Here is a 21,392-nt window from a genome sequence, read left to right as displayed (position 1 = left end):
TCAGCTGATGAAACTGTGAACAACATCTAGGTGTTGGGCAGCGAAATGATCCTTATAAGAGAGGTATATGTATACACAACGGTGTCTTTGTGATTGTGATTGCATACCATGTGTGTTTATTAAAAGAGTATTGCGTTGTTTTGTGTGTAGAAGGTGAAAAAACGTTTAGGTTAGGAAATATCTTGGCAAACTAAGCTTGGTCCATATTTTTGGCTTGACAAAGGCTTTTGTTGATGGGTTGATTCTTGAGAAATGGGTCGTTTCAGTTGATGTGGAGTAACTGACAAATATGTTAGTGTTTTCTTATATATATATTTTTTCTATATTTTTATATATATTATTTTCTCTCTCTCTCTATATATATATCTATATATATATATCTATATATATCTATATATATATATATGCAGATTTGTTGTTTTTGCACAGAGTCACGGTTGTCAATTTCTACTCTCAAAGTCGCTTAGCCAACAACAACAGCAGCTAAACAAACACCAAGCTATCTAACGTTATCTAATGCCAATGTTATTGGTGGTTGATAGCTATCGATTGCTTGCAGGTGGTTCTGGCTGCATGTCTGGACATGTATGTAGGAAGTCGTCATGATTGTTTTGCTGACACACAGACAGATCTGTAATTTAAAGAGTCATTTGATGTCAAAGTGATCTGTCACAGTTCATTTTTGAAAATTGATCTGCTAAGTGTTTTTGGGGAGTATAGAAGAGGCACTACTACCATAACGTACTAAATAAGAAAACATTTCAATCTTTTAACACCTTACAGACTATAGCCATAAACATATTCTACATCAGTCTGGTATCGTTAAACCCGAGTGTAGTTTTCGACTCTTCAGCAACAGTTCCTCAGGCACAGATTATAGGCATAAAGGCGCACTTGTTAGCAGTACCACACCGAAGTGTTAATTATGAGTGGTCAAGGTCCGTCTGTAGGTAAAGGGATCAACACCATCCTGGTGTGTCAGGAGAGCTGGAGAGCTACGCCTGAGGCGGCTCAGACGACGACGCCTTCGATTGCGACGAGTGCGGCAGTCTGCAGTGTGTCCTCCGCGATCTGGAGCTCCATCGCCAGGAACGCATCGCCCCGGGACACGTCCCTTTCTGTGACTCCTGTAAAGGGGACAACCGCGGCTTTGGGGTGAACAGGGGCTGGCTGAGGGCAGTGGTGCGCTGCCAGGGCTGTAAGAGTAACCTCTGTTTGGACTGCCAGAAGCGGAGCCACAGCGCGGTGAACAAGTGGAAGCACCCTGTGACCCTCTACCCTCCTCCGGTGAAAGCCCAGGATAGTAGCCTTGAGGCTGGGGATGGAGGGGAGATGGAGGCCCTGAACGCAAAACTGGAGAAGGTGTGCAGCTTCTTACTGGTGGATGAGAAGGAGGAGATGCAGGTGAGTGACATATTGTGTGCTTGAATGCATCCCAAATGGCACCCTGTTCCCTTTATAGTGTACTTATTTTTGACCAGGCCCCACAGAGTCATACTCAACCCCCTCACTGTAAACTCTAATCAACCCCCTCACTGTAGACTCTAATCAACCCCCTCACTGTAAACTCTAATCAACCCCCTCACTGTAGACACTAATCAACCCCCTCACTGTAGACTCTAATCAACCCCCTCACTGTAGACACTAGTCAACCCCCTCACTGTAGACTCTAATCAACCCCCTCACTGTAGACTCTAATCACTAGGAACTTGTGTATATCTGAAAAGATTGGATGATGGGTATAAGGCAGTTTGCAGTTTGACAATCTGTATGAAACTCCAAGGAGAAATATCTTAAATAATCGTCCTTGACGATTATTGACATGTCAGTCATTGACATGTCAATGAACAATGGAGCTGGCAAGTGTATCTTGATCTGGGACCAGGCTATGGAAGGAGACACCAGATCTAGGACCAGGCTATAGAAGGAGACACCAGATCTGGGACCAGGCTATAGAAGGAGACAACAGATCTGGGACCAGGCTATAGAAGGAGACACCAGATCTGGGACCAGGCTATAGAAGGAGACAACAGATCTGGGACCAGGCTATAGAAGGGGACAACAGATCTGGGACCAGGCTATAGAAGGAGACAACAGATCTGGGACCAGGCTATAGAAGGAGACAACAGATCTGGGACCAGGCTATAGAAGGAGACAACAGATCTGGGACCAGGCTATAGAAGGAGACAACAGATCTGGGACCAGGCTCGACCGATACTCTGTTTGGTTGAGGAAAGTACTTCACCACAGACTGACCTCTGTTGTATTGAATCTCTAGTTACAGGACGAGGAAGACTTTGTGAGCCGGCTGGACTGCAGTCTAGAGGAACTCCTCAAGGTCGTGTCTATCTTTGGAAACACTGGGGGAGGGGAAGTCCCACGCCCTGAATCACACCTTCTTCCTGGGGCGAGAGGTGTTCCAGACGTCCTCCACCCAGGAGTCCTGCACCGTGGGGGTCTGGGCTGCCATGAACCCCACTGCCTGGGGGCAGGCACAGAGGGACTGCTGGGGGCAGGCACAGAGGGACTGCTGGGGGCAGGCACAGAGGGACTGCTGGGGGCAGGCACAGAGGGACTGCTGGGGGCAGGCACAGAGGGACTGCTGGGGGCAGGCACAGAGGGACTGCTGGGGGCAGGCACAGAGGGACTGCTGGGGGCAGGCACAGAGGGACTGCTGGGGGCAGGCACAGAGGGACTGCTGGGGGCAGGTACAGAGGGACTGCTGGGGGCAGGCACAGAGGGACTGCTGGGGGCAGGCACAGAGGGACTGCTGGGGGCAGGCACAGAGGGACTGCTGGGGGCAGGTACAGAGGGACTGCTGGGGGCAGGCACAGAGGGACTGCTGGGGGCAGGCACAGAGGGACTGCTGGGGGCAGGCACAGAGGGACTGCTGGGGGCAGGTACAGAGGGACTGCTGGGGGCAGGTACAGAGGGACTGCTGGGGGCAGGTATGACTAAATGTGAAACAGGAGCTGGACATGCACTGATGGTAGCTAGACACAACAGCAAGGCTTCGACTGACATCTGATTGGTCAAAACCTTGTTGGATCAAAAGACTAGGCTAGAGTATAACTTCTCTGTCTGAGGGGAATGCTGTCTGTCTGTTGAGGGAATGCTGTCTGTCTGTCGAGGGGAATGGTGTCTGTCGTGGAGAATGCTGTATGTCTGTCTGTCGAGGGGAATGTTGTCTGTCTGTCTGTCTGCCGAGGGGAATGCTGTCTGTCTGTCTGTCGAGGGGAATGCTGGCTGTCTGTGTTTGTCGAGGGGAATGCTGTCTGTCTGTGGAGGGGAAGGCCTAAAGGCTTTTGATGATGATCACATTGGGAGCACTAACCAGTCAGCAGACATCTACTAACACTTCACCTTCCTCGGTTCCCACCTAGGATCCAATCAGGGCCAGCGTACCCGGCTGCTCCTCAAAGTCCTTGCCGTCTCCGACCTCGTTATCTACCGTACCCATGCCGACCGTCTCCATGCCGACCTGTTCAAGTTCCTAGGTGATGCTTCGGAAGCCTATCTGAAGCACTTCACCAGAGAGCTTGAAGGCCACTACGGCCCGGTGTGGCCTGGATCTCTCTCTCTCTCTCTCTCTCTCTCTCTCTCTCTCTCTCTCTCTCTCTCTCTCTCTCTCTCTCTCTCTCTCTCTCTCTCTCTCTCTCTCTCTCTCTCTCTCTCTCTCTCTCTCTCTCTCTCTCTCTCTCTCTCTCTCTCTCTCTCTCTCTCTCTCTCTCTCTCTCTCTCTCTCTCTCTCTCTCTCTCTCTCTCTCTCTCTCTCTCTCTCTCTCTCTCTCTCTCTCTCTCTCTCTCTTACATCTCTCTCTCTCTCTCTCTCTTCTCTCTCTCTCTCTCTACATCTCTCTCTCTCTCTCTCTCTCTCATCTCTCTCTCTCTTCTACATCTCTCCTCTACATCTCTCTCTTCCCTCTCTCATCTCTTTCTCCCTCTTTCTTCCCTGATGAATACTTCACCTGCTCCAGTATCTGTCTCAGCTGTGGGTTAGTTCTTCACCTGATCCAGTATCTGTCTCAGCTGTGGGTCAGCAGTAAAACCTCTCAGCCCTTGCCTTAACAGGAAGCCAGTGTAGGGAGGCTCTCTCTAATATGATCATTTTTTGGTTCTAGTCAGGATTCTAGCAGCCGCATTTAGCACTAACTGAAGTTTATTTAGTGCTTTATCCTGGTAGCTGGAAAGTAGAGCATTGCAGGAGTCTAATCTAGAAGTGACAAAAGCATGGATACATTTTTTTGCATAATTTTGGGACATAAAGTTTCTGATTTTTGCAATGTTACGAAGATAGAAAAAATCTATCCTTGAAATATTCTTGATATGTTCGTCAAAAGAGAGATCAGTGTCCAGAGTAACACTGAGGTCCATCACAGTTTGATTTGAGTTGACTGAACAACCATCAAGATGAATTGTCAGATCCAACAGAAGATCTCTTTCTTTGGACCGAGAACTAGCATCTCTGTTATGTCCGAGTTTAAAAGTAAAACATTTGCCGCCATCCACTTCCTTGTGTCTGAAACACAGGCTTCCACGGATCTCTATCTTGGGGCTTCACCGTGTTTCATCTAAATGTACAGCTGTGTATCGTCCGCATCTCTGAAAGTTAACATTTTGTAATCCTGCTGACAGATAAGATCTAAACCAGGCCAGAACTTGTCCGTGTAGACCAATTTGGGTTTCCAATCTCTCCAAAAGAATGTGGTGATCGATGGTATCTAAAGCAGCACTAAGGTCTAGGAGCTCTTACAAATGCAGAGCCTTGGTCCGACACAATTAAAATGTACTACAATGTACTGTACTCTCTCTCTCTCTCTCTCTCTCTCTCTCTCTCTCTCTCTCTCTCTCTCTCTCTCTCTCTCTCTCTCTCTCTCTTACATCTCTCTCTCTCTTACATCTCTCTCTCTCTCTCTTACATCTCTCTCTCTCTCTCTCTTACATCTCTCTCTCTCTCTCTCTCTTACATCTCTCTCTCTCTCTCTCTCTCTCTCATCTCTCTCTCTCTCTCTCTCTCTCTTACATCTCTCTCTCTCTCTCTCTCTCTTACATCTCTCTCTCTCTCTCTCTCTCTTACATCTCTCTCTTACATCTCTCTCTCTCTCTCTCTCTCTCTCTCTCTCTCTCTTACATCTCTCTCTTACATCTCTCTCTCTCTCTCTTACATCTCTCTCTCTCTCTCTTACATCTCTCTCTCTCTCTCTCTCTCTCTCTCTCTCTCTCTTACATCTCTCTCTCTCTCTCTCTCTCTTACATCTCTCTCTCTCTCTCTTACATCTCTCTCTCTCTCTCTTACATCTCTCTCTCTCTCTCTCTCTCTCTCTCTCTTACATCTCTCTCTCTCTCATCTCTCTCTCTCTCTCTTACATCTCTCTCTCTCTCTCTCTCTCTCTCTCTCTCTCTCTCTCTTACTCTCTCTCTCTCTCTCTCTCTCATCTCTCTCTCTCTCTCTCTCTTACATCTCTCTCTCTCTCTCTCTCTCTCTCTTACATCTCTCTCTCTCTCTCTCTCTCTCTCTCTCTCTCTCTCTCTCTCTCTCTCTCTCTCTCTCTCTCTCTTCTACATCTCTCTCTCCTCTACATCTCTCCTCTACATCTCTCTACATCTCTCTACATCTCTCCTCTACATCTCTCTACATCTCTCTCTCTCTCTCTCTCTTCCCCTCTCCCCTCTACATCTCTTTCTCCCTCTTTCTTCCCTGATGAATACTTCACCTGCTCCAGTATCTGTCTCAGCTGTGGGTTAGTTCTACACCTGATCCAGTATCTGTCTCAGCTGTGGGTTAGTTCTTCACCTGATCCAGTATCTGTCTCAGCTGTGGGTTAGTTCTTCACCTGCTCCAGTATCTGTCTCAGCTGTGGGTTAGTTCTTCACCTGATCCAGTATCTGTCTCAGCTGTGGGTCAGCAGTAAAACCTTGAAATCAGCCCTTGCCTTAACAGGAAGCCAGTGTAGTTAGTGCTTTATCCTGGTAGCTGGAAAGTAGAGCATTGCAGGAGTCTAATCTAGAAGTGACAAAAGCATGGATACATTTTTTTGCATAATTTTGGGACATAAAGTTTCTGATTTTTGCAATGTTACGAAGATAGAAAAAATCTATCCTTGAAATATTCTTGATATGTTCGTCAAAAGAGAGATCAGTGTCCAGAGTAACACTGAGGTCCATCACAGTTTGATTTGAGTTGACTGAACAACCATCAAGATGAATTGTCAGATCCAACAGAAGATCTCTTTCTTTGGACCGAGAACTAGCATCTCTGTTATGTCCGAGTTTAAAAGTAAAACATTTGCCGCCATCCACTTCCTTGTGTCTGAAACACAGGCTTCCACGGAGGGCTATTTTGGGGCTTCACCGTGTTTCATCTAAATGTACAGCTGTGTATCGTCCGCATAGCAGTGAAAGTTAACATTTTGTAATCCTGCTGACAGATAAGATCTAAACCAGGCCAGAACTTGTCCGTGTAGACCAATTTGGGTTTCCAATCTCTCCAAAAGAATGTGGTGATCGATGGTATCTAAAGCAGCACTAAGGTCTAGGAGCACGAGGACAAATGCAGAGCCTTGGTCCGACACAATTAAAATGTACTACATTCACAAGTGCAGTCTCAGTGCTCTGATGGGGTCTCAGTGCTATGATGGGGTCTAAAACCAGACTGAAGCATTTCGTATACATTGTTTGTCTTCAGGAAGGCAGTGAGTTGCTGTGCAACAGCTTTTAAATTGTATTTTGAGAGGAATGGAAGATTCGATATAGGCTGATAATTTTTTATATTTTCTGAGTCAAGATTTGGCTTTTTCAAGAGAGGCTTTATTACTGCCACTTTTAGTGAGTTTGGGACACATCCGGTGGATAGAGAGCCGTTTAGTTTGGTACACATCCGGTGGATAGAGAGCCGTTTAGTTTGGTACACATCCAGTGGATAGAGAGCCGTTTAGTTTGGTACACATCCAGTGGATAGAGAGCCGTTTAGTTTGGTACACATCCAGTGGATAGGGAGCCGTTTAGTTTGGGACACATCCAGTGGATAGGGAGCCGTTTAGTTTGGTACACATCCAGTGGATAGGGAGCCGTTTAGTTTGGTACACATCCAGTGGATAGGGAGCTGTTTAGTTTGGTACACATCCAGTGGATAGGGAGCCGTTTAGTACGTTCAACATAGGAGGGCCAAGCACAGGAAGCAGATCTTTCAGTAGTTTAGTTGGAAATGGGTCCAGTATGCAGCTTGAAGGTTTAGGGGCCATGATTATTTTCATCATTGTGTCAAGAGATATAGTACTAAAACACTTGAGCGTCTCTCTTGATCCTCGGTCCTGGCAGAGTTGTGCTGACTCAGGATAACTGAGCTTTGGAGGAATATGCAGATTTAAAGAGGAGTCTGTAATTTACTTTCTAATGATCATGACCTTTTCATCAAGAAGTTTATTACTGCTGAAGTGAAAGCCATCCTCTCTTGGGGAATTCTGCTTTTTAGTTACTTATTCAATGTGTACTAACCCTCTTCCTGTCAGGTCTAACCCTCTTCTAGTCAGGTCTAACCCTCTTCCGGTCAGGTCTAACCCTCTTCCTGTTGTACTAACCCTCTTCCTGTCAGGTCTAACCCTCTTCTAGTCAGGTCTAATCCTCTTCCGGTCAGGTCTAACCCTCTTCCTGTTGTAGTAACCCTCTTCCTGTTGTAGTAACCCTCTTCCGGTCAGGTCTAACCCTCTTCCTGTCAGGTCTAACCCTCTTCCTGTCAGGTCTAACCCTCTTCCTGTTGTACTAACCCTCTTCCTGTTGTAGTAACCTTCTTCCTGTTGTAGTAACCCTCTTCCTGTCAGGTCTAACCCTCTTCCTGTTGTAGTAACCCTCTTCCTGTCAGGTCTAACCCTCTTCCTGTTGTAGTAACCCTCTTCCTGTCAGGTCTAACCCTCTTCCTGTTGTAGTAACCCTCTTCCTGTCAGGTCTAACCCTCTTCCTGTTGTAGTAACCCTCTTCCTGTCAGGTCTAACCCTCTTCCTGTCAGGTCTAACCCTCTTCCTGTTGTACTAACCCTCTTCCTGTCAGGTCTAACCCTCTTCCTGTCAGGTCTAACCCTCTTCCTGTCAGGTCTAACCCTCTTCCTGTTGTAGTAACCCTCTTCCTGTCAGGTCTAACCCTCTTCCTGTTGTAGTAACCCTCTTCCTGTCAGGTCTAACCCTCTTCCTGTTGTACTAACCCTCTTCCTGTCAACCCTCTTCCTGTCAACCCTCTTCCTGGTCTAACCCTCTTCCTGTCAGGTCTAACCCTCTTCCTCTTCCTGTCAGGTCTAAACCCTCTTCCTGTTGTACCCTCTTCCTGTCAGGTCTACCCTCTTCCTGTCAGGTCTAACCCTCTTCCTGTTGTACTAACCCTCTTCCTGTCAGGTCTAACCCTTCCTGTTGTAGTAACCCTCTTCCTGTCAGGTCTAACCCTCTTCCTGTTGTAGTAACCCTCTTCCTGTCAGGTCTAACCCTCTTCCTGTTGTAGTAACCCTCTTCCTGTTGTACTAACCCTCTTCCTGTCAGGTCTAACCCTCTTCCTGTTGTACTAACCCTCTTCCTGTCAGGTCTAACCCTCTTCCTGTTGTAACCCTAACCCCCTCTTCCTGTCAGGTCTAACCCTCTTCCTGTTGTAGTAACCCTCTTCCTGTTGTACTAACCCTCTTCCTGTCAGGTCTAACCCTCTTCCTGTTGTAGTAACCCTCTTCCTGTTGTACTAACCCTCTTCCTGTCAGGTCTAACCCTCTTCCTGTTGTACTAACCCTCTTCCTGTCAGGTCTAACTCTCTTCCTGTTGTACTAACCCTCTTCCTGTCAGGTCTAACCCTCTTCCTGTTGTACTAACCCTCTTCCTGTCAGGTCTAACCCTCTTCCTGTTGTACTAACCCTCTTCCTGTCAGGTCTAACCCTCTTCCTGTTGTACTAACCCTCTTCCTGTCAGGTCTAACCCTCTTCCTGTTGTACTAACCCTCTTCCTGTCAGGTCTAACCCTCTTCCTGTTGTAGTAACCCTCTTCCTGTTGTACTAACCCTCTTCCTGTCAGGTCTAACCCTCTTTCTGTTGTACTAACCCTCTTCCTGTCAGGTCTAACCCTCTTCCTGTCAGGTCTGGCTGTAAGAACAGTATGAACCACCTGAAGGAGGAAGTGGACCACGAGGCTAAACATCACTGTCGCTACTCTGCTCAGTATGACAACCGTATCTACACACACACACACACACACACACACACACACACACACACACACACACACACACACACACACACACACACACACACACACACACACACACACACACACACACACACACACACACACACACACACACTAGTTATTCCTCTGATCTGAACGTCTGTACTCTGCTACTCAGGTGTGCTATGAGGGAGGGATGGAGGTGATTGTGGTTCCCAAGACGACAGCCTCCTCTGAGTCTCCCTGGTTTGGTCTGGCCATCTATGCCTGGTCTGGGTGAGTTACTGGTCAATCAGAAAGTAGTGCACTACATAGGTAATAGGGTGCCATTTGGGATGCACACCGGGTGTGCAAAACTGTCATCAAAACAAAGGGTGGATATTTTGAAGAATCTCAAATATAAAATATATTTAAATTTGTTTACCACTTTTTGGGTTACTACATGATTCCATATGTGTTATTTCATAGTTTTGATGTCTTCACTATTATTTTACAATGTAGAAAATAGTAAAAAAATAAATAAAAACCCTTGAATGAGTAGATGTGTCCAAACTTTTTAAACTAAAGTAGTGGTGGTGTTGTTTACAGGTATGTGATAGAGTGTCCCAACTGTGGGGTGATCTACAGAAGCAGGCAGTACTGGTGCGGGAACCAGGACCCAGTGGACACAGTGGTCAGGACTGAAATAGGACACGTCTGGCCTGGGGTAAGGACAAGGACAAGAGGATTCATCAAATCTCCCCATTCTTGCATGTCTTCTGAAACAACTGTATATGTATTCACACATCAAGTCTTCTCTTGAGTTGGGCCTGGGGATGGAACAACTGGTGAACATCTGAGCTTTTGGTTGTTTGCAGGGGAAGGGTGGAGTCCCTGTGTGTGTCCCTCCCCCACATCTGTTGCTATGGGGTAATGATGGAGTGTGTGTGTGTGTGTGTCTCCCATCTGTTGCTATGGGGTAATGATGGAGTGTGTGTGTGTGTGTCTCCCCCACATCTGTTGCTATGGGGTAATGATGGAGTGTGTGTGTGTGTGTGTCTCCCCCACATCTGTTGCTATGGGGTAATGATGGAGTGTGTGTGTGTGTGTGTGTCCGTCCCCCACATCTGTTGCTATGGGGTAATGATGGATTCACATCTGTTGCTATGGGGTAATGATGGAGTGTGTGTGTGTGTGTGTGTCTCCCCACATCTGTTGCTATGGGGTAATGATGGAGTTGGGCCTCCCCCACATCTGTTGCTATGGGGTAATGAACAATCTGTTGCTGAATGATGGAGTGTGTGTGTGTGTCACATCTGTTGCTTTTGATGGAGTTGTTTGTCCGTCCCCCAGTTGCTATAGGGTAATGATGGAGTGTGTGTGTGTGTGTCCGTCCCCCACATCTGTTGCTATGGGGTAATGATGGAGTGTGTGTGTCCGTCCCCCACATCTGTTGCTATGGGGTAATGATGTTAGGGACAAAACAGGATGAGTCACAATAATTATAATTATTTTTGTAATGCCGATCCTGGTTGTATGTAACAATCTTTCAAATGAAATGCCAACATTTTATTACATATTATTCCTTAATTGTGGAAATAAATTAACATATGTACGGTTTATGTACTTACAGAAAACGTTTGACCTCTGTCATTGCCAACAAAGGGTATATAACAAAGTATTGAGATAAACTTTTGTTTTTGACCAAATACTTATTTTCCACCATAATTTGCAAATAAATTCATAAAAAAATCCTACAATGTGATTTTCGGGATTTGTTTTCCTTCATTTTGTCTGTCATAGTTGAAGTGTACCTATGATGAAAATTCAGGCCTCTCTCATCTTTTGAAGTGGGAGAACTTGCACAATTGGTGGCTGACTAAATACTTTTTTGCCCCACTGTATATATAGATATGTGTACCAGTCAAAAGTTTGGACACACCTACTCATTCAAGGGGTTTTCTTTATTCTTATTCTTACAGTTATCTACATTGCAGAATAATAGTGAAGACGTGGAGACTATGAAATAACACTTATGGAATCATGAAGTAACCAAAAAAAGTGTTAAACAAATCACAATATATTTGAGATTCTTTAAAGTAGCCACCCTTTGCCTTGATGACAGCTTTGATGACAGCTTTTGACACTCTTTGGCATTCTCTCAACCAGCTCCATGAGGAATGCTTTCCAACACTCTTGAAGGATTTCCCACATATGCTGAGCACTTGTTGCTTTTCCTCCAGTCTGTGGTCCAACTCATCCCAAACCATCTCAATTGGGTTGATGTCGGGGGATTGTGGAGGCCAGGTCATCTGATGCAGCACTCCATCACTCCCCTTGGTCAATATTTTGACTGGTACTGTGTATATTTACAAAAAATGTATGGGGGATTGAAAATGACACAGACAATTACATTGATGATGGCTACAATCTATCTGCAATATTAAAGCTGATCTACACCTTTTAAGAAATACAATTTAATAAAGAACAAGAGAGGAGGGAACCAGGACCCAGTGGTCAGGACTGAGATACAGCACATCTGACCTGGGGTAAGAACAGGAGAGGAGGGAACCAGGACCCAGTGGTCAGGACTGAGATACAGCACATCTGGCCTGGGGTAAGAACAGGAGAGGAGGGAACCAGGACCCAGTGGTCAGGACTGAGATACAGCACATCTGACCTGGGGTAAGAACAGGAGAGGAGGGAACCAGGACCCAGTGGTCAGGACTGAGATACAGCACATCTGACCTGGGGTAAGAACAGGAGAGGAGGGAACCAGGACCCAGTGGTCAGGACTGAGATACAGCACATCTGACCTGGGGTAAGAACAGGAGAGGAGGGAACCAGGACCCAGTGGTCAGGACTGAGATACAGCACATCTGACCTGGGGTAAGAACAGGAGAGGAGGGAACCAGGACCCAGTGGTCAGGACTGAGATACAGCACATCTGACCTGGGGTAAGAACAGGAGAGGAGGGAACCAGGACCCAGTGGTCAGGACTGAGATACAGCACATCTGACCTGGGGTAAGAACAGGAGAGGAGGGAACCAGGACCCAGTGGTCAGGACTGAGATACAGCACATCTGACCTGGTCAGGACTGAGATACAGCACATCTGGGGTAAGAACAGGAGAGGAGGGAACCAGGACCCAGTGGTCAGGACTGAGATACAGCACATCTGACCTGGGGTAAGAACAGGAGAGGAGGGAACCAGGACCCAGTGGTCAGGACTGAGATACAGCACATCTGACCTGGGGTAAGAACAGGAGAGGAGGGAACCAGGACCCAGTGGTCAGGACTGAGATACAGCACATCTGACCTGGGGTAAGAACAGGAGAGGAGGGAACCAGGACCCAGTGGTCAGGACTGAGATACAGCACACACACAGCAGAACAGGAGACGACTCCCCTACTCATCCCACGGCCCATATTCATAAAGCGTCAGAGTGCTGATCTAGGATCAGATTTCCCCCTGTTCACGTCATCTTATTCATTGTGATCTGACAGGTGAAAGTGATCAGCATTCCTTCGCTGAGAGGCTATGGCCCCTCGTCTGGATTATTCTAGAAGCTTTACACATTGACATGCGGTCGACAACATACCAGAACAGCCACTGGTTCTTTCAGTTTGGCAACTTTTATTTAATTAACCTTTATTTAACCAGGCAAGTCAGTTAAGAACAAATTCTTATTTACAATGACGGCCTACTTGAGAACAGTGGGTTAACTGCCTTGTTCAGGGGCAGAATGATATATATTTTTTTACCTTGTCAGCTCTGGGATTTGATCTAGCAACTTTTCAGTTACAGGCCCAACGCTCCAACCACTAGGGTACCTGCCGCTCCAAAATGAAGCCTCTAGAAGGTAGAATCTAGAATGTACCGTAATGAGCTATACATACTGACTGACTTCTCTGTCATTCATATTACTGCCCTTCTCTCTCGCTCCCTTTCTCTCTCGCTCCCTTTCTCTCTCGCCCTTTCTCTCTCTCTCTCTCTCTCTCTCTCTCTCTCTCTCTCTCTCTCTCTCTCTCTCTCTCTCTCTCTCTCTCTCTCTCTCTCTCTCTCCCTTTCTCTCTCTCTGTCTCTCTCTCTTTTCTCTCTCTCTCTTTCCCCTCTCTCCCTGTCTCGTTCCTTCCACTCTCATCCCTTCCCTTCTCTCCCTTTCTATCTCTCTCTTTCTCTCTCTCTCTCTTTCCCCTCTCTCTCGCTCCTTCCACTCTCTCTCCTCTCTCCAGTCGGATGGTTTTCTGAAGGACAACAAAAATGTAGCTCAGAGACTGTTGGATGGTGTGAACTACATCTCCCAGAGTGTGTCAGAGCTCAGTGTGAAACCTGCCAAAGCTGTCCCTTCCTGGCTCACCGACCAGATCGCCCCGGCCTACTGGAAACCCAGCTCCCTCATCCTGGTACGTGGTCCTCACAGCCATCTGGTCATACTGATATAGACACAGCATGGATCCAACATGGCTGACATATATGCATTTTCAGAACCAACATGGAGATGAAGTGACTCACTGGCAATGAAGGCTATTTTGAGGGTTGTAATGCAGTATCTGTCTCTTTCTCCCTCTTTCTCTCTCTCTTTCTCTCTCACTCTTTTATGAAGAGGTATGTAGGGCAGTCAGATGTACTTCATTCCAACCCAGTGATTCCCTAAGTTCTCAAGCCTCAGCTGTGCAGTCAACATCTTCGCTACACTCGCATTAACATCTGCTAACCATGTGTATGTGACAAATAAAATTTGATTTGATCTTTAGACATGTCCATGCTGTCAAGGTTTATTGTTTATGACTGTATAAAGACTGTCCATTGCTCCTATGACTGTGTAGACTGTCAATTGCTCCTATGACTGTGTAGACTGTCCATTCCTCCTATAACTGTGTAAAGACTGTCCATTGCTCCTATGACTGTGTAGACTGTCCATTCCTCCTATAACTGTGTAGACTGACCATTGCTCCTATGACTGTGTAAAGACTGACCATTGCTCCTATGACTGTGTAAAGACTCACCTTCTGGGTGAGTACTGCTGTAGCCCTCTGGGTGAGTACTGCTGTAGCCCTCTGGGTGAGTACTACTGTCGCCCTCTGGGTGAGTACTGCTGTCGCCCTCTGGGTGAGTACTGCTGTCGCCCTCTGGGTGAGTACTGCTGTAGCCCTCTGGGTGAGTACTGCTGTAGCCCTCTGGGTGAGTACTGCTGTAGCCCTCTGGGTGAGTACTGCTGTAGCCCTCTGGGTGAGTACTGCTGTAGCCCTCTGGGTGAGTACTACTGTAGCCCTCTGGGTGAGTACTATAGCCTTCTGGGTGAGTACTGCTGTAGCCCTCTGGGTGAGTACTGTAGCCCTCTGGGTGAGTACTGCTGTAGCCCTCTGGGTGAGTACTGCTGTAGCCCTCTGGGTGAGTACTACTGTAGCCCTCTGGGTGAGTACTGCTGTAGCCCTCTGGGTGAGTACTACTGTAGCCCTCTGGGTGAGTACTGCTGTAGCCCTCTGGGTGAGTACACACATTTTTTATTTTTTATTTTATTTCACCTTTATTTAACCAGGTAGGCCAGTTGAGAACAAGTTCTCATTTACAATTGCGACCTGGCCAAGATAAAGCAAAGCAGTTCAACACATACAACAACACAAGAGTTACACATGGAGTAAAACAAACATACAGTCAATAGCACAGTAGAAAAATAAGTCTATATACAATGTGAGCAAGTGAGATGAGATGAGGGAGGTAAAGGCAAAAAAGGCCATGGTGGCGAAGTAAATACAATATAGCAAGTAAAACATTGGAATGGTAGATTTGCAGTGGAAAATGTGCAAAGTAGAGATATAAATAATGGGGTGCAAAGAAGCAAAATAAATAAATACAGTAGGGGAAGAGGTAGTTGTTTGGGCTAAATTATAGATGGGCTATGTACAGGTGCAGTAATCTGTGAGCTGCTCTGAAAATTGGAAACACTTATCTCCCTCACTATCTTTAAGCATGTTCCAGTTTAGGTTGCCTAGCAGCACAAGCTCTGAAGATAGATGGGGGGCAATCAGTTCACATATGGTGTCCAGAGCACATCTTGGGGCAGAGAGTGGTCTATAGCAGGCGGCAACGGTGAGAGACTTGTTTTTAGAGAGTTGGATTTTTAAAAGTATAAGTTCAAATTGTTTGGGTACAGACCTGGATAGTATGACAGAACTCTGCAGGCTATCTCTGCAGTAGATTGCAACACCGCCCCCTTTGGCCGTTCTATCTTGTCTGAAAATGTTGTAGTTAGGGATGGAGATTTCAGAGTTTTTGGTGACAGGACAACACGGGACAACACAGATACAACACAGATATCACAGATTTAACAGGTACAGCACAGATATAACATATTTAACACAGATATAACATATTTAACACATATATAACATATTATAACATATTTAACACAGATATAACATATTATAACATATTTAACACAGATATAACATATTTAACACATATATAACATATTATAACATATTTAACACAGATATAACATATTTAACACATATATAACATATTTAACACAGATATAACATATTTAACACAGATATAACATATTATAACACAGATATAACATATTTAACACAGATATAACATATTATAACACAGATATAACATATTATAACATATTATAACATATTTAACACATATATAACATATTATAACATATTTAACACATATATAACATATTTAACACAGATATAACATATTTAACACAGATATAACATATTATAACACAGATATAACATATTTAACACAGATATAACATATTATAACACAGATATAACATATTATAACATATTATAACATATTTAACACATATATAACATATTATAACATATTTAACACAGATATAACATATTTAACACATATATAACATATTATAACATATTTAACACAGATATAACATATTTAACACAGATATAACATATTATAACACAGATATAACATATTTAACACATATATAACATATTTAACACAGATATAACATATTTAACACAGATATAACATATTATAACACAGATATAACATATTTAACACAGATATAACATATTATAACATATTATAACATATTATAACATATTTAACACATATATAACATATTATAACATATTTAACACAGATATAACATATTTAACACAGATATAACATATTATAACATATTTAACACAGATATAACATATTTAAAACAGATATAACATATTATAACATATTATAACATATTTAACACAGATATAACATATTTAACACAGATATAACATATTATAACATATTATAACATATTTAACACAGATATAACATATTTAACACAGATATAACATATTATAACATATTATAACATATTATAACATATTATAACATATTTAACACAGATATAACATATTATAACATATTATAACATATTTAACACAGATATAACATATTATAACATATTTAACACAGATATAACATATTTAACACAGATATAACATATTATAACATATTTAACACAGATATAACATATTATAACATATTTAACACATATATAACATATTATAACATATTTAACACAGATATAACATATTATAACATATTTAACACAGATATAACATATTTAACACAGATATAACATATTATAACATATTTAACACAGATATAACATATTATAACACATTTAACACAGATATAACATATTATAACATATTTAACATAGATATAACATATTATAACACAGATATAACAGATTATAACACAGATATAACATATTTAACACAGATATAACATATTTAACACAGATATAACATATTTAACACAGATATAACATATTATAACATATTTAACACAGATATAACATATTATAACATATTTAACACAGATATAACATATTTAACACAGATATAACATATTATAACATATTTAACACAGATATAACATATTTAACACAGATATAACATATTATAACATATTTAACACAGATATAACATATTATAACATATTTAACACAGATATAACATATTATAACATATTTAACACAGATATAACATATTTAACACAGATATAACATATTATAACATATTTAACACAGATATAACATATTTAACACAGATATAACATATTATAACATATTTAACACAGATATAACATATTATAACACAGATATAACAGATTATAACACAGATATAACATATTATAACACAGATATAACATATTTAACACAGATATAACATATTTAACACAGATATGACAGGTACAACACAGATATCACAGATTATAACACAGATATAACAGGTACAGCACAGATATAACAGATTATAACACAGATATAACACATAACAGACACAACATGCAGTTGAAGTCGGAAGTTTACATACACTTAGGTTGGAGTCATTAAAACTCGTTTAACATTATTTCACTTATAATTCACTGTATCACAATTCCAGTGGGTCAGAAGTTTACATTCACTAAGTTGATTGTGCCTTCAAACAGCTTGGAAAATTCCAGAAAATGTCATGGCTTTAGGATAATGTCATGGCTTCTGATAGGCTAAAATGATCTATAGCCACAGTAAAACGAGTCCTATCTCGACATAACCTGAAAGGCCGCTCAGAAAGGAAGAAGCCACATCTTCAGAACCGCCATAAAAAAAAGCCAGACTATGGTTTGGAACTGCACATGGGGACAAAGATCATACTTTTTGGAGCAATGTCCTCTGGTCTGATGAAACAAAAATAGAACTGTTTGGCCATAATGACCATCATTATGTTTGTTGGAAAAAGGGGAAGGCTTGCAAGCCGAAGAACACCATCCCAACAGTGAAGCACGGGGGTGGCAGCATCATGTTGTGGGGTGTGCTTTGCTGCAGGAGGGACTGGTGCACTTCACAAAATAGATTGCATCATGAGAACGGAAAATTATGTGGATATATTGAAGCAACATCTCAAGACATCAGTCAGGAAGTTAAAGCTTGGTCACAAATGGGTCTTCCAAATGGACAATGACCCCAAGCATACTTCCAAAGTTGTGGCAAAATGGCTTAAGGACAACAGAGTCAAGGTATTGGAGTGGCCATCACAAAGCCCTGACCTCAATCCTATAGAAAATTTGTGAGCAGAACTGAAAAAGCGTGTGCGAGCAAAGAGGCCTAAAAACCTGACTCAGTTACACCTGCTCTGCCAGGAGGAATGGGTCAAAATTCACCCAACTTATTGTGGGAAGGCTACCCAAAACATTTGACCCAAGTTAAAGACAATGCTATCAAATACTAATTTGATTGTATGTAAACTTCTGACCCACTGGGAATGTGATGAAAGAAATAAAAGCTGAAATAAATCATTCTCTCTACTTAAAATAAAGTGGTGATCCAAACTGACCTAAGACTGACTTAATTTTTACTAGGATTAAAAGTCAGGAATTGTGAAAAATGGAGTTTAAATGTATTTGGCTAAGGTGTATGTAAACTACCGACTTCAACTGTATAAATATGTATATTTTTAGATACCTTGCTTTGAAGTAGTCTACCTTATCCAGCTGATCCCTGATTCATTGCATGAGGGGATAACTTTGTAAAGACCAAATATTTGGTTGTAATGTTGCACTATTTTATATGAGGTTGGCAACCATCCTTCAAGATGGGTGTGCAAGTTTTTCTTTTCCCCAGCCCCACTCAAATCAAATCAAAGCAAATGTATTTATATAGCCCTTCGTACATCAGCTGATATCTCAAAGTGCTGTACAGAAACCCAGCCTAAAACCCCAAACAGCAAACAATGCAGGTGTAGAAGCACAGCTTTTCACCAAAACAGGGGCAGGGAAACGCTTTGCTATAATTTAAACAGCTGATTGTCGCTGTAAATGTGCAACCCAGTGTACCTTCTTAGGCCTCTCCTCCTCGTAGATTATCACTGTGTTTGTTCTGCTCTCTCTCTTGCAGCAGCTCCTCCTCGTAGATTATCCCTGTGTTTGTCCTGCTCTCTCTCCTGCAGCAGCTCCTCCTCGTAGATTATCCCTGTGTTTGTCCTGCTCTCTCTCCTGCAGCAGCTCCTCCTCGTAGATTATCCCTGTGTTTGTCCTGCTCTCTCTTGCAGCAGCTCCTCCTCGTAGATTATCCCTGTGTTTGTCCTGCTCTCTCTTGCAGCAGCTCCTCCTCGTAGATTATCCCTGTGTTTGTCCTGCTCTCTCTTGCAGCAGCTCCTCCTCGTAGATTATCCCTGTGTTTGTCCTGCTCTCTCCTGCAGCAGCTCCTCCTCGTAGATTATCCCTGTGTTTGTCCTGCTCTCTCTCCTGCAGCAGCTCCTCCTCGTAGATTATCCCTGTGTTTGTTCTGCTCTCTCTCTTGCAGCAGCTCCTCCTCGTAGATTATCCCTGTGTTTGTCCTGCTCTCTCTTGCAGCAGCTCTCTGGTCGTAGATTATCCCTGTGTTTGTCCTGCTCTCTCTCCTGCAGCAGCTCCTCCTCGTAGATTATCCCTGTGTTTGTCCTGATCTCTCTCCTGCAGCAGCTCCTCCTCGTAGATTATCCCTGTGTTTGTCCTGCTCTCTCTCCTGCAGCAGCTCCTCCTCGTAGATTATCCCTGTGTTTGTTCTGCTCTCTCTCTTGCAGCAGCTCCTCCTCGTAGATTATCCCTGTGTTTGTCCTGCTCTCTCTTGCAGCAGCTCCTCCTCGTAGATTATCCCTGTGTTTGTTCTGCTCTCTCTCCTGCAGCAGCTCCTCCTCGTAGATTATCCCTGTGTTTGTTCTGATCTCTCTCCTGCAGCAGCTCTCTGGTCGGAGGGTTACAGTAACGGTGCTTCTCAGCGTCAAAGTTGAACCCTGGCAACTCTGGAGATGGAAGGAAGGAACTAAGGAGGGGAGGAAGAAAGGAAAAAAAGGACATGCAAGGAGAGGACAAGGTGAGGACAAGGGAAGGACAAGGGGAGGACAAGGTGAGGACAAGGGGAGGACAAGGTGAGGACAAGGGGATGACAAGGTGAGGACAAGGGGAGGACAAGGTGAGGACAAGGGGAGGACAAGGTGAGGACAAGGTGAGGACAAGGGGAGGACAAGGTGAGGACAAGGTGAGGACAAGGTGAGGACAAGGGGATGACAAGGTGAGGACAAGGTGAGGACAAGGGGAGGACAAGGTGAGGACAAGGGGAGGACAAGGTGAGGACAAGGGGAGGACAAGGGGAGGACAAGGTGAGGACAAGGGGAGGACAAGGTGAGGACAAGGGGAGGACAAGGGGAGGACAAGGGGAGGACAAGGTGAGGACAAGGAGAGGACAAGGAGAGGACAAGGTGTGGTTCACCTGATGTCTCTGATACAGTCAGGCCCGGTGTGGTTCACCTAATGTCTCTGATACAGTCAGGCCCGGTGTGGTTCACCTAATGTCTCTGATACAGTCAGGCCCGGTGTGGTTCACCTAATGTCTCTGATACAGTCAGGCCCGGTGTGGTTCACCTAATGTCTCTGATACAGTCAGGCCCGGTGTGGTTCACCTAATGTCTCTGATACAGTCAGGCCCGGTGTGATTCACCTAATGTCTCTGATACAGTCAGGCCCGGTGTGGTTCACCTAATGTCTCTGATACAGTCAGGCCCGGTGTGATTCACCAAAACGTCTCTGATTACAGTCAGGCCCGGTGTGGTTCACCTAATGTCTCTGATACAGTCAGAGTATAACTGACCTGGAGCAGCAGTGCTGGAGGATGATGAAGACGAAGAGACGGCAGCATCAGAACGAGGCCTACTCTCTGGAGTCCTGTCTCTGAAGGAGGGGCCTGCACCACTGATGCCATTTAACCAGGCAAGTCAGTTAAGAACAAATTCTTATTTACAATGACGGCCGTGGGTTAACTGCCTTGTTCAGTGGCAGAACAACAGATTTTTTACCTTGTCAGCTCGGGGATTTGACAAAACAAGCAGGTATAGTATAGAAAACCATTGCACCATCTAAAACCACTGTGGAATATTTTTTTTGAAAACCAAAAAAATAATGTTTTCAGATGTTTGAAACTGATCTACTAAACCAAGAGTAAAATACTAAAAAATGTTTTTTTAACTTAAGCACAGGAAGCATAGAAAAAGCGCACATAGAACAGATCTACTACATCTTATACCTGCTTTCGATGAGAACGACAGATCTACAACTCACATTTCTATGTGAATTTGTCAGGTCCCCCCGCCTTTAATAAAATGGTGTTATACGTGTATTAATAAGAGATTGCGACGTTGATCAAATATATTATTGAACATGCTGGTTA

At 43.8% G+C, this 21,392-nt stretch overlaps 1 pseudogene; it reads left to right on the top strand.

Moving 5' to 3' along the window:
* The first annotated feature begins 10 nt into the window (after positions 1-10).
* On the top strand, positions 11-20,929 carry LOC123995571 (annotated as a pseudogene).
* Positions 20,930-21,392: the final 463 nt, after the last annotated feature.

This window comes from Oncorhynchus gorbuscha, linkage group LG14 (assembly GCF_021184085.1).
Source record: "Oncorhynchus gorbuscha isolate QuinsamMale2020 ecotype Even-year linkage group LG14, OgorEven_v1.0, whole genome shotgun sequence".
Lineage (NCBI taxonomy): Eukaryota > Metazoa > Chordata > Actinopteri > Salmoniformes > Salmonidae > Oncorhynchus > Oncorhynchus gorbuscha.
The sequence above is the reverse complement of the archived record's forward strand: the minus strand, read 5'-3'. Positions and strand labels throughout refer to the sequence as shown.